Source organism: Ascidiella aspersa, chromosome 7 (genome assembly GCF_963924565.1).
Source record: "Ascidiella aspersa chromosome 7, kaAscAspe10.2, whole genome shotgun sequence".
In the NCBI taxonomy this organism is placed as follows: Eukaryota; Metazoa; Chordata; class Ascidiacea; order Phlebobranchia; family Ascidiidae; genus Ascidiella; species Ascidiella aspersa.
In genome coordinates, this window is record NC_139453.1 from 20,884,703 (window position 1) to 20,899,015 (window position 14,313).

Below are 14,313 nucleotides of genomic sequence, written 5' to 3' on the forward strand. Positions count from 1 at the left end.
GAACATCCCTACTCGAAATGCTTCCCTCCGTTAATTGTACGATGGGTGAAACTTTATTCACGGCCTTACCTCTTTGTGTATTACCGCGACAATACGATGAAATACCATTTGGAGAATATTGGAAACATCGTATTTGGAGAATATTTGCTATTTGCACCTGTTCTGTATGTTACTCCAATCCAACATATCTACACACAATTATAAGTTGTGTATAATAATATAATAACTTATGGCTTTGAAGCGAAGGGGGTTCAAATATGGCGTAGATTTTGGCAAATGATCGAAACATACATTTGATCAATAAAAATTTACGTAGATAATGCTTACGGCCATGTTATCACATTTTGGTCAGCTAGCATGTTTCAAAAGTCAATATTTTCATTCTCTCTAAATGATTTAACGTCTATGGTTTGCTATACTTTTTCCAACTTTTACTGTGTAAATTTTTACCATGCCTTGGTCTGAGCAATCACTGTTGAAACAGAGTTTAAATCTGTAGTTTTGAGCAATATGCAAACACGTTTATGTGCCTAATAAGCCACGTTTTATATTGAAAGTTTTGCCAATTTAAATCCAATAAACGCAAGATTTATTTATTTATGACGCCATGTTATGACGTAGCTTTGTAACGTCGTCGTTAAGAATGCGTTAAACTTAAGCTTTTTGTTGTTGCGGCCCTTGTATAATTATATTTGCTTAGACCTGGTGTTGATATGTTTGAATGGTGCAACAATTACAACATGTGCTAACAGAGATGTGTACACTGCCTGTAGGATTCGCATTTAAATTTGCGGTGGTAAAATATTTTGTGTTGTAAGAGCAATAGGGTTTTTTACTTAGAGAGGCCTCTTTATGAAAGGCAAGTCGCATGTGCATAGTTTTACTAGGCAAGCCACTTCCAACACAAATGTTGCACGCGCGGGACAATAGGGCGCAGCAGGGATGCCAGCAGCCGCCTCGTCGCGACGCGAGCTGGACAAAGCAAGCGAATATGAACGAATTCTGTATGAAAGTTTTTCTGCTGCTAGATGGCTGTCGTTAGCTACAAAGTGCTAAAACGCACTATTTCAGGTTTTTACCCCCCAAGCAAAGGCCCCTGGGAGTGCAGCCTCATAAACTTTTACAAAGCACCTACATACCACTCTACGCCACGTCTGAAAATTTGAAGGTTCTACGATGTCTACTTTTTCTATAAAGCTTCGGACAAAAGTCGGTCTGAAACAAACCATAGGAAACCATAGGAAACCATAGGAAACCATAGGAAACCATAGGAAACCATAGGAAACCATAGGAAACCATAGGAAACCATAGGAAACCAAAAAAGAATAACGGCAAAAACAAGATATGTCCCGAAAATAAATTTTCGGCCCATATAAATAGCGGCAAAAACAAGATATGTCCCGAAAATAAATTTTCGGCCCATATAATATTGAACACATTTACACCATAAGAAATGGTAAACATTGCATTATACTGTAGATTGCAGGGCTTCCATTTGCAGAACTCTTCTATATCACTTTAGATTGAAAAACTTTTTCACTTCCGTTTGTATAACTTTTTCAGTTTAAGATACATTTTGTTAATGTAGTGGAGAGGGCCGGATTCATTTAAGGAGGGCTATTTAAACATTTTATTTGGCCCACTTGTCGTTTGAAGAGAGGTTGATTGATGGAGAAAGGCTGATTTGTTGATAAAGAACAATTGATTTGTAAAAAAATGATTGAAGAGAGGTTGATTGATGGAGAAAGGCTGATTTGTTGATAAAGAGCTGAAAGAACAATTGATTTGCAGAAAAATGATTGAAGAGAGGTTGATTGATGGAGCAAGGCTGATTTGTTGATAAAGAGCGGATAGGAACAATTGATTTGTAAAAAAATGATTAAAGAGAGGTTGATTGATGGAGCAAGGCTGATTTGTTGATAAAGAGCGGATAGGAACAATTGATTTGCAGAAAAATGATTAAAGAGAGTTTGATTGATGGAGCAAGGCTGATTTGTTGATAAAGAGCTGAAAGAACAATTGATGAGCAGAAAAATGATTGAAGAGAGGTTGATTGATGGAGCAAGGCTGATATGTTGATAAAGAGTGGATAGGAATAATTGATTTGCAGAAAAATGATTGAAGAGAGGTTGATTGATGGAGCAAGGTTGATTTGTTGATAAAGAGCGGATAGGAACAATTGATTTGCAGAAAAATGATTGAAGAGAGGTTGATTGATGGAACAAGGCTGATTTGTTGATAAAGAGCTGAAAGAACAATTGATTTGCAGAAAAATGATTGAAGAGAGGTTGATTGATGGAGCAAGGCTGATTTGTTGATAAAGAGCGGATAGGAACAATTGATTTGCAGAAAAATGATTGAAGAGAGGTTGACTGATGGAGCAAGGCTGATTTGTTGATAAAGAGCTGAAAGAACAATTGATTTGCAGAAAAATGATTGAAGAGAGGTTGATTGATGGAGCAAGGCTGATTTGTTGATAAAGAGCGGATAGGAACAATTGATTTGCAGAAAAATGATTGAAGAAAGGTTGATTGATGGAGCCAGGCTGATTTGTTGATAAAGAGCGGATAAGAACAATTGATTTGCAGAAAAATGATTGAAGAGAGGTCGATTGATGGAGCAAGGCTGATTTGTTGAAAAAGAGCAGATAAAAACATTTAATTCCGAAAAATAAAAACATTTAAAAAAACATAGCAAGACTGATTTGATTTGGAAATAACAGCTTAAAAAATATGGAAATGTTTAAAAAATATAAAAAATACTTAATTATTAGTAAAAAAGTGACATCAAATAAGGTAATTTGTTAACACAAGACAAAAATAATTGATTAACGAACAGTTTGGAGAAATACACAACAGATTAAAGTAATCAATAAGATAAAGTTAGTTATACATTGTATTCAAAAGACGAAATTTATAAAAAAAAAACTAGGCGGTATAATTAGTTTAAACCGTAAGAAAATACAATTTAATAAAAGATAGAAGTCACTTACTTTTGAAGTGTTGTTCCACAGTTTGCAGTTATTGGGCTTCAGTTTGCCTTTAAGACATGCTCCAGCAACTACATTGTACACTTGCTGACGAAATGGATGTACCGTACCAGACTGCACTAGACTCTTATTGGTGGAAAGCCAGCTTGCATACATGCATACATAAACTCCACAGCTCTCAGTGTCTGGCTGCAGAGTGCGAGGGCTGGTTTCAACAGAAGTAAGATAAAAGCCAAACTTCTGAGCCATAAGGTCATTGACAAATGCCATGGCATTTTTTACAAATATGCTTGTCTGGATGTAAGTCATCTGTGCTGGGTTAAGGTACAGTAAACTTCGGTTTTCAATACTAACAACAAGTAATATCCAATGGGGACCACTGGGATTCCATGGAATAAATACCCACTTTTTGTCAGTAAGTGATAATTCTGACCATAAACTTTGGATTGATCCCTTCTGCTGTAAAACTAGAGCAACCATTGAAGACACATATAGGGTATTGTTGTGCTGTTGACTTAATTTCCACATAAAACCCTTAATAATTTTATCATACAGCCAGCCAGCCCGAAAACTTTTATCATGAAACTGAATAACAAGTTTTTCTCCTTTGCTTAAATATGGCTCAATAGATTTCAGCTGCAACATAGATAGAGAGTGGGGACCATTCTTTAATATAGTTTGATCTATGCGCTGGTGGTGCTTGATAATCTCACAATGTGGTGTGATTTTATTTCCATGTGTCGCTTTTTTAGGTTTAATTACTGCCTTTGTGTAGGGTGTTGAAAAATGATTTACTAAAGTTGTTTTTTTCGGTACACAAGAAGGGTTTTTCTGAGCTAGTACTGAAGGGAATAGAGTTGTGACACAACTTATATTTCTCATTAAATTTGCATGAGCCCCAGATCTGGATACATATGGATTTGGTTTGGGATATTTTCTGGGTAGCTCATCATTAGAAGAAATAATTAATGGGTTCTTTCTTTTCACTTTAAGGGATCTTTTTTACGAGAAAAAGTTTTCGTTGTTTTTAGAAAGTAGTTTTTAAGAAGGAGTTTTCAGTGCTGTTTGAATGAACTGTAGGACCTGTTATTGGAATTTTATGTTTAGTTGTTGTATCTTCTGTTTTGGTCACTCTTAGTCCAGACTGATATTTGCAAGCCTTTGTTAGTTCTTCTATTGCTGCATCAAGATATGTTTCCACTTGAGCTAAAGTTTTTTGTGAACTAACATCATGTGCTAAAGATTTAATTTGAAAGGCTTTATCTGCAATTTATTTTACATTTTCAACATTTGGCATGTCATTTTCTGGGAAAGTGGAATCTTTAACGAAAGAATCTTCATGTTGATTCTTTATATTATCTATTTTGTCTTTGTCGGCTTTCAAGGGGCTGTTCATGTTCACTTTATTGGATGTATAAGTTTGCCTTTTAGCACCATTAATACTATTTGAAGGAGCATCAATGATGTCAACAATTTCATGGTCTAATGTGAGGTATGCAGATTCTGAATACCACTTAGGCAAAGTAAACCAGGAAATATCATCAAAATAATTAAAGATCGCAAACATGTGCTTGCATGGCAAAAAGCGTTTCCTGAAATCTATGCAGGTACATTTCGGAAACTCATTTTCGGTACCAAACTTTACAAAGTATACTTCATCCGTAGAGGTGCTACTCACAGTAAAAGTATTTCCAATTCTTGCAATCTTATCCACTAATACACTGGTTGACTCAATAAGTATTTTAATGCAAAATTTAACTATTTGCTTAGGTCTATTTTGCAAGTAGGTTGGAACATTTTCATTGTATGTTCTGTAAGCACTTGAGGATCGTAAGTTATTTTCCACATACCTAGAATAGTAAAATACCAAAGATTTAACATACACATGTAATTTTACCTTAAAATTTGGACTCCCGACTACTTTACCTTTGTTTGGCCTGTGGTAAAAAATCCTTGTGCAAAACAGTAACTAAGCCTGACAGTGATTTGTCTGTGCGCAATCGCATTAGGCACTCTTTTAAAATTCGATTTTGCCTTTCCACACCATTGTTGGTTCGTATAAGATCTCTCAATTTGTCAGCTCGATAAAGCCATACCCATCGCTAACAAAAAGTAATACAATTAATACCTACAATTTGCTTGTTTATATGAACTACTAACCTCTTTCTGCCTTAGCCATTCATTATCGAAATACTTCTGGAGTGTTTGATTTTCCTTCCATACTTTGTTTGTTTTTAAATTCTCAAGAGACTCAACATAGGCAGCTTCACTTTCTGATGCATAGTGCTTCTTCTATGTCAGACTGCCTCTCATTTTGTAAAATAAAGCTTACCACAACTTGATACCCAACATTAGTTTTAACACAGAGAAAAAACAATGGCAAAGCATATCTAGACGTTTTATAAGTTGCATCCAAAAGACGTATATGTTTTCCATAACGTAGTAGTAGTCTTCTCTGCCAAGCCATTTGATGAACGAATAACAACATTTGTTGACCTGCAATGGTTTAACTAGTTTCATCCTCAATTACTTTTTGTTCAGGAGAAATGCTGGCAATATAAGGGCGGAACAAAATATTATCTTTGGGATCAGCATCTTGCTTCCATTGGTCCACTAACATTTGTACATTAGACTGGTCTATTTTTGAAAGTTTTCGCTGTTTTAAAGCACTGTAATAACTACTGCGTATGTCTTGTATAGTTGGATAAAATCGCCTGTTTGATCTAGGTGGAGTTTTTTTCCTTTAAAAATGTTGTGCTTTACAAATGAAATTAAACCTCTCCGTATTTCTTGAATGTTGCATATACCCTCATCTACCATTTGATGATTCTTTTATCAACTGTTTGAAGAAATCCAGCCGCATAATTTGTTAAACATATAACATCTAGTTAGTTAGCATAACAAAACATTTTTGGAATATCAATGAGGATAAATCTGCTGGTTGCACTGAAATCTGCTCTCAGGAAAAAGGCTTTGGTTTTCACCAGTATTTCTAAACTTTCTTGCCTTACTACCTAGTTGCTTTTTACTATCCTTGCATACAATGTGGTTGTGGTCAAGTTTACATACACCTTAATCCAGCAATGTTGCACGCAGTGTAACTCACAAGCAGTTTAACGCATCACTGTCAGAAGTTAGTTTTAATTTTTTTTAAGCCATTATTTAATGCTTAACAAATAATGTTTCTAACTAATGTAGTTATACATTACACATTCACAATATGGTGTAAAAAAACCATTGTTTAGAATTTAAACCATTCATAATTTCATTTTCTTTACAATATCCATATCTTAGCAAAATTTGTCTTATGTATAATACCCCATTCCCGCCACCAGTAAAAGTAAATAAAATATACGACATGTTCAGTTCCACATACACATTTATGTATACATACCTCTCCTAAAACACGTCCAGAATGGTCTTTAGTTGTGGGAAACCATATACCTCATTCCGATACCATTTGTGATGAATCAGAAAGCATGAGTTCTGTTACTTTATTGTCTTTCTGTGGAGAAATGGTTTTAGTGCAAAATGTTATTTACAGTAGTGTGTCTTCACTCTTCAACATTTTTTTAGTGTCAATATAAATGCAAAGATTTATCAGACCTAACCAAGTTTAAGTTCAACCTGCTTTCATGTCGCGACTAGGGGTGTTTTAAGTAGATTCTTATGTCTACAATTTTTTTAAATATTTAACAAATATTTTTAATCAACCAATATAAACAACAGAATAGGATTCCGAAAAATTTAAATCTTTAAAGAAACAATATATTACTATAAAACATGCAGAACATACATACTATCTGAGAGTTAAATAGTAGTTAAAGTAAAATGCTTAATTTATCTTAGCTAATAAAAATGAGCCAACCTTATACTCAGGAAACACTTTTACTTCCTTTATAATAATTTTTGCTTTATAATTCATTTTCTTTGATCCTTGAATTAGTAGCGGCTTTCTTGTTGGTTGTGGATGATCTAATAGCTGTTTCGTTTTGTTGTTTTATAAAAAAGTTTTTAATTTTGTGCAAAATACCACAATTACTTACATGCTGAGGGGTTTTAACTCGACGGCTTTTATTTTTTGCCTTGTTATAATCCTTCCCATGTTGACATACAAGATTAGTTTGCCTCACCACAACGTATGGGGTCATTTTTTTGTTTTTCCACTCAACACAACTTTTTGCTAAATCTATTTGCAAGTAAAAAATAAATCAAACATTTGTAATTTTTTTATTTTAACCTTATAATAAACAATATCACTTACCAATGGAACGACTGTTGTAAGAAATAAATTTTGTTAAAGTTGTTATTTCCAAATCCTCAACAGCTTGTTTAGCTAATTCATAGGATGGGAGCCACTAAAAACAGAAAGAAAAGTTTTGCAATTCGAATAACCTAAACTTGTATATATATAATAACAGTAGGATTGGTGTTTCACGTTACCTTAATGTTACAACTAGGTTCATTTTCCATGCACTCCTTGTTAGCTGTTTGAGCTTTATTAAAAATCTGCATTGCATAGCTTAGAATTATAAAGGCTCTTTACAATGACAACATAGTAACCACCCGTAAACCTTCTTCTGTGAATTTCAAATAATAACCTTGTTTTTTTACCAATTTGGAACTATTTAAACGAAGAGCCTTTCTAATAACTTGATTTGCAGTTTTTTTTAGCTGAAACTTGTTCCACAATATTGACTAAAAAACATGCTAAAAATATTATTTTGAATAAACATAACAATACTTTTTAATACCATCATAAAAATTAGCAAGAAATACTAAAAAACTGTTTAAAATTCTTTTTTTGCAATACATTTAATTTGAATACCTCGTGCTGTGGAAAGCTTAACACCTTGTACAAAATAGCTTTAAAATATTTTAACTCGTTGTCTGGCGCAATCTTAGTGTATGCATTTGCACTAAGAACATAAACTTCACTTCGCAAAACAAGGTATGGGGTAGTCAAATTTTCATCCCATTGAATAAAACTTTTTGAAGAATCTAAATAATTAAAAAAAAAAGTTCAGGAGGTTTGAGTAAATTGTGTACATTCTTTGATATATATACCATTTAAAACAAAGTGTAAAAAGGTGTACATTTAGTCATTTTAAGTGTTACACCCTAGTATTGTAATCTAGTATCGCAGGAGGAAAATTAGACATGCAACACAAAGTGTACTGTCATATTTCAGCTAACAAATCTTCAGGCCAACAGAGCGATTTGGGTTTTGGTTGGGGTAGTATTAAATTCAATTTCATTGCAAAATTTAATGAGCATAAATTAATTCGGGGGGTGGTGGAAATAGGCTATTTGCTCAGATAGCTTTTTCACGCTTGCAGCTTTAGTGATTATATGTCGATTTGTTAAACTATGTCACCTACTGTACGTTATTAGAGGGCAAATTAATGATTAAGACAGAAGAATAAATACATTTCATACCAAATTCTTTTGTACTTAATATCTTTAAAGACAATTCTGTTGATTCCATTTTTTTCAAAGTATTTCTTGCTGCTACATACGAATCAAACCACTGCAACGCCTTTAAACAAAAATAACGTTAAATATAGTTTTGCTCAACATAAAAAAAACTGTACCTTAATTTCTGGTTGGCGCTGGTCTAGAATCCTACCACCTTTTTTTTTTTTTGAAGGTACAGTAGCAAAATTTAGTTTTTTAAATGTAAATTCCAAAGGTAACAATAAAGCTGGTTAGGCTGGCCATATTTTTTCCAAAGGTGAAAGCATTTTCCCAATAAATTTGTACAGGGGGGTCTTGTCTTGCAAGTGGCGACACCTGGCGTATTTTATTGAAGGTTCACGGTCATATATGTTTGCATTATTTTAATTGTGTAGTTGCCCTTGTGCTGGGTCTACCCTACTGATAAACACACTGTCAGGAAGGGCCAACCCTCTTCTGCACAGCGAGAGCAAAAATAAACCCCTATATGCATGGTGCGACGCCTAGCGGAACTCTTAGCATACCCTATATTATAAATCTCTTGTCACTAGGTGGCAGCACAGAAACTCTGGTCAAGTCTTGGGGTAGCCTTATTCTATTCTTAAAACGTAACTATAAGTGCTTAGTGCGTTAGCCTTTCTTTACAGAGTCGATTCTTTGGGGGTAATTTTGATGAAATATCTACGGCCGCCTAGCATACGAAATTGCATTGACGTGCGCAAGTCTAGAATCCTACCACAATATTTCGGCTTTTTGCCTGAATTTAGAATTGTGTAGTTGCCCTTGTACTGGGTCCACCCTACAGATAAACACACCGTCAGAAAGAGTCAACCCTATTCTGTACAGCGAGAGCAAAAATAAACCCTTATATGCATGGTGCGACGCCTAGCGGAACTCTTAGCGTACCCTATGTTATTAAATATCTTGCCACTAAGTGGCAGCACAGAAACTCTGGTCGAGTCTTGGGGTAGCCTTATTCTATTCCTAAAACGTAACTATGAGTGCTTAGTACATTAGCCTTTCTTTACAGAGTCCATTCTTTGAGGGTAATTTTGGTGGAATATCTACGGCCGCCTAGCATACGAAATTGCATTGACGTGCGCAAGTCTAGAATCCTACCACAATATTTCGGCATTTTGCCTGAATTTAGAATTGTGTAGTTGCCCTTGTACTGGGTCTACCCTACTGATAAACACACCGTCAGAAAGAGCCAACCTTCTTCTGTGCAGCGAAAGCAAAAATAAACCCCTATATGCATGGTGCGACGCCTAGCGGAACTCTTAATTTACCCTATATTATAAAATACTTGCCACTAGGTGGCAGCACAGAAACTCCGATCGAGTCTTGGGGTAGCCTTATTCTATTCTTAAAACGTAACTATCCGTGCTTAGTGCATTAGCCTTTCTTTACAGAGTCAATTCTTTGGGGGTAATTTTGATGAAATATCTACGGCCGCCTAGCACAGGAAATTGCATTGACGTGCGCAAGTCTGGAATCCTACCACAATATTTCGGCTTTTTGCCCGAATTTAGAATTGTGTAGTTGCCCTTGTGCTTGGTCTACCCTAATGATAAACACACCGTCAGAAAGAGCCAACCCTCTTTTGTACAGTGAGAGCAAAAATAAATCCCTATATGCATGGTGCGACGCCTAGCGGAACTCTTAGCGTATCCTATATTATCAAATACTTGCCACTAGTTGGCAGCACAGAAACTCTAATCGCGTCTTGGGGTAGCCTTATTCTATTCTTAAAACGTAACTATAAGTGCTTAGTGCATTAGCCTTTCTTTACAGAGTCGATTCTTTGGGGGTAATTTTGATGAAATATCTACGGCCGCCTAGCATAGGAAATTGCATTGACGTGCGCAAGTCTAGAATACTACCACAATATTTCGGCTTTTTGCCCGAATTTAGAATTGTGTAGTTGCCCTTGTACTGGGTCTACCGTAATGATAAACACACCGTAAGAAAGAGCCAACCCTCTCTGTACAGCGAGAGCAAAAATAAACCCCTATATGCATGGTGCGACGCCTAGCGGAACTCTTAGCGTACCCTATATTATAAATCGCTTGCCACTAGGTGGCAGCACAGAAACCCTGGTTGAGTGTTGGGGTAGCCTTATTCTATTCCTAAAACGTAACTATGAGTGCTTAGTGCATTAGCCATTCTTTATAAAGTCCATTATTTGAGGGTAATTTTTCTGGAATATCTACGGCCGCCTAGCATACGAAATTGCATTGACGTGCGCAAAGACCATCTGCATTTTTATGTTTGATACTGATGTATTTGATTAAAACAGTTGCTGGACCAATCGCGCATACTGGTCATAGAGGTCCTTGGACTGATACAGCCAATTGAGAGAAGCGTGGTCAGTCCGCAAAGTAAAACCTTCTCTTAGGAGATAGCAGCGAAATAACTTGGTGGCATAAACGACCGCTAATAATTTTTTGCGCCTGGTGGAATAATTTCGTCCTGATTTAGTTTTGCTGACATAGGCTATGACATGCTCTTTTCCCTCTTTCCACTGCGCTAACACACATCCAATGACAAAATAAGACGCCGTTCTATGCCATTCAAAACAATACGCATTAGTCGCTGGAAACCAGCAGCGGAATTGCAACGACCCATTGGCATCACATTGAACTCGATCATACCCATGTGGCTCGCGAAAGCGGTTCTTTTCGCGGGAAGTCTTATCCATAGGAATTTGCCAATACCCAGATTTTAAATAGTGTAGGCTACTAAAATAGGTGGAGTTAGATAAAATATCGAGGCTTCGGTCTACTGTAGCTGTTTTTCTTTGTCACCTCATTTAGGCCCTGATAATCAATGCAAAAACGAGTTTAATCTGATTTTTCCTCACGAGTACTATCGGGCTCGACCATGGAAATGACGATGGACGTATAAAACCTTGAGTCTTCATCTCGTGGACGATTTCGTCCACTTTCTTCTTCTCAGGTGGTGCCATTCGACGAAAGGGTTGGTCCACTGGGCGAGCATCTCTGGTGTTAATCACATGTTCGACGAGATCAGTTCGTCCTATTTCTGCAGAGTGGGTCGCAAACGATCTGTGACCATGTTGCAAAAGGTCTGTATCCGTGCGAGCTCGCTTGTTGTAAGACCGCCACCAATTTCAATTTCGTCTGTAAAATTCTTGTGGTTTTCTTCAGTTGGGCATACGAAGCTGACGCTCTGTTGGGTAGAACAAGAAAAGTCCACGCATCCGCGGTCACTACAATAACATGGGTGTGTTTAGTTTGTGACCTATTGTGGCATGGGCAAATGACAGGATTTCGGGACACTACGACAGGTTACGTTTAACTTTAGCCTTCAAACAGTTCCATACCTTTCTCGTATGATGGTAACTGCTAAGCCCGTATCAACAAGGGCGCGCACTGACATGTTTTCTATCATAATATTAACGAAGGAATGAGGCCTTTGACCAGATGCGATTTGTACGATAGACTGTTTAGGTAAATCACCGAGGTCAAACCTGCTAGCGTCCTGGTCCAGTGGCTGGTAATAGCCGGAGCGAAGGTCGGCTACCTCTTGTCGTAAATGGTCCATTTTTTTGTCGTAAATGTTGTTTTTTTTTCAGGCAAAAAACTCAGAATAAAGTTATACCCATGTCAATGCTTTAAGCTACCGTATATTTGTTAGAGTGAATATGGGAGAGCTACCACCTCCGGACAACCGTTTCATCCAATAAGGGAGAGGTACGGAATCCATATAGAGGGGAGACGCCGGGTTGAATGGATATAAGACGGGGTCTGCAGAAACGCTCTCCGTCGTAGCATTATTGCTAATTTGGCCTACATTCTGTGAGGGCTGGCACGCAATTCTGGGCGTAGCCATCTTTACGGCTTTAGTAAAGTCGCGCTTTTTTGACACGTTCTTACTAATTGCAGTGGCGAGTGTTCTGTCGCTCAAGCCGCGCAGTAGAACCATACATAACCTCATTTTTTACTGTAGGCTTGTCGCCGCCGTCTGGGTACGCTTGTTCGCCATCGTTTCGCAAACGTATTCTCTTATGCTTTCGTTAACCATTTGACCACTTTCTAGCAACTGTTCACGTTTGTCAACGCTTTGGTAAAGCAAGTTCAGTTATAGCGCACCGTATGTCATGCCACGGGTGTTGGCTTCAAGTGACGTACTGCCTCTGAATAGCTGCAAGGCGTGGAGCTTGGGGCAGATGGAACACCTGGTAAATCTCCCAGAACTGCGGGTGGGGTACCATATACCAGTTCTGTCGACGACGTGTGTAGGTCCTCCTTTGGAGAGGGTTGTATGCCCAGTAGCACCCATGGAAGTTGATCAACCCAGTTGAGTCCGTTTAGACGAGCCATCAACGCAGACTTTAGATGGCGTTGGAATCTCTCGACGAGTCCATTTGACTAGGGATGATAAGAAGTGGTGCGATGAATTTTTACACCGAGCGTGTTAATTATACTTGACTATAGTTGTGAAGTGAACTGGTGGCGCCACGATCTGATGTAATGTCCGCGGGAACACCGAAGCGGCTTACCCAGTTGTTAATAATACACGTGTACAAGTAACGGTCGTTGCGTCTGGCATCAGAACAACTTCCGGCAAACGTTTAAATCTATCCACCATTGTTAATAGAAAGCTGTAAACTTGACATGAAGGCAGGGAACCTACAATATATATGTTCACATGATCGAAAGGCTTACCTGGATCTGCATACCTTACCAGCGGAGCTGCATTGCTTAGCACACCAACCGACTTGTTTGTGGAGGCCGTGCCGAACATATTTTGAGGATATGATTTTTCTAGTGGTCCGAAAAGACGAGTGCGATAAGCCATGTTTGACGTCAAAAAGTTTGCTCTGACAAGGTTGTAGTATAATGGGACGATGATATCCGGTGGACGTATCACATAACAAAACAACTCTTGACGAGCAAAGCGGAATCTGTTCGATATATAGGCCATAGATAGCTGTTGTGTAAGCTTCAACTTCCGCACATTGTTGTGCCGCACCTAAAGATTCGTAATCGATGTTAAGTACATCATTTTGACGAAGATTTATGGATGACAAGCGAAAAAGTGAATCGGCCGCACAGTTGTTTTTACAAATATGCTGTACATCCGTAGTAAACTCAGCAATTTCAGAAATATGTCGTTGTTGCCGCGCAAACCATGGATAAAATGATTTTGCAAACGCGAAGGTTAAAGCTTTTTGGCCAGTAAATGCGGTAAACCTACGCCCTTCTAAAAAGTGCCGAAAATTTTGGACCGCCTGGTTAAGGGCAAGTATAGTTCCCTGTCGAACATGATGTACCTCGTTTCTGGTAGCCGCAAATAACGACTGAAAATGCTAACGGTTTCCAAACACCATCAATTTACTGTTCCAAAACGCCGCCAATAGCTTTATCCGAAGCATCCACTCCATCCGTTTGATGGTAGATGGTACAGGACATTATCTGATGATTTATACCTTTTGAGGAAGTGGTGCTGCTCCATTCTTGTTGATATGATGCCTTCAAAAGTCACTTTCTGCGACTCCGAATATGCCATTGTTTGCGTTAATACCTAACCCATGTTGAACTAAACGGCGAAACAGTTGTCGCAAATTCTGCCTGTGCTCTTGGACAGATGAGCTGGCCACAAGTATATTATCAATGTAGACGAAGACAAATGTCAGGTCTTGGCAAACCGTATCCATAAGACGCTGAAATGCCTGGGCTGCGTTCTTGATCCCGAAAGGCATTCGTATGAATTCAAATAAGCCAAATGGGCTTATGTTTGCGGTCTTGGGAATATCTTTCTGTGCCACTGTGCCACTTCAACCTGGTGATTGTGCCACTGTGCCACTTCAACCTGGAGATACCAGCGTACTAGATCAAGTT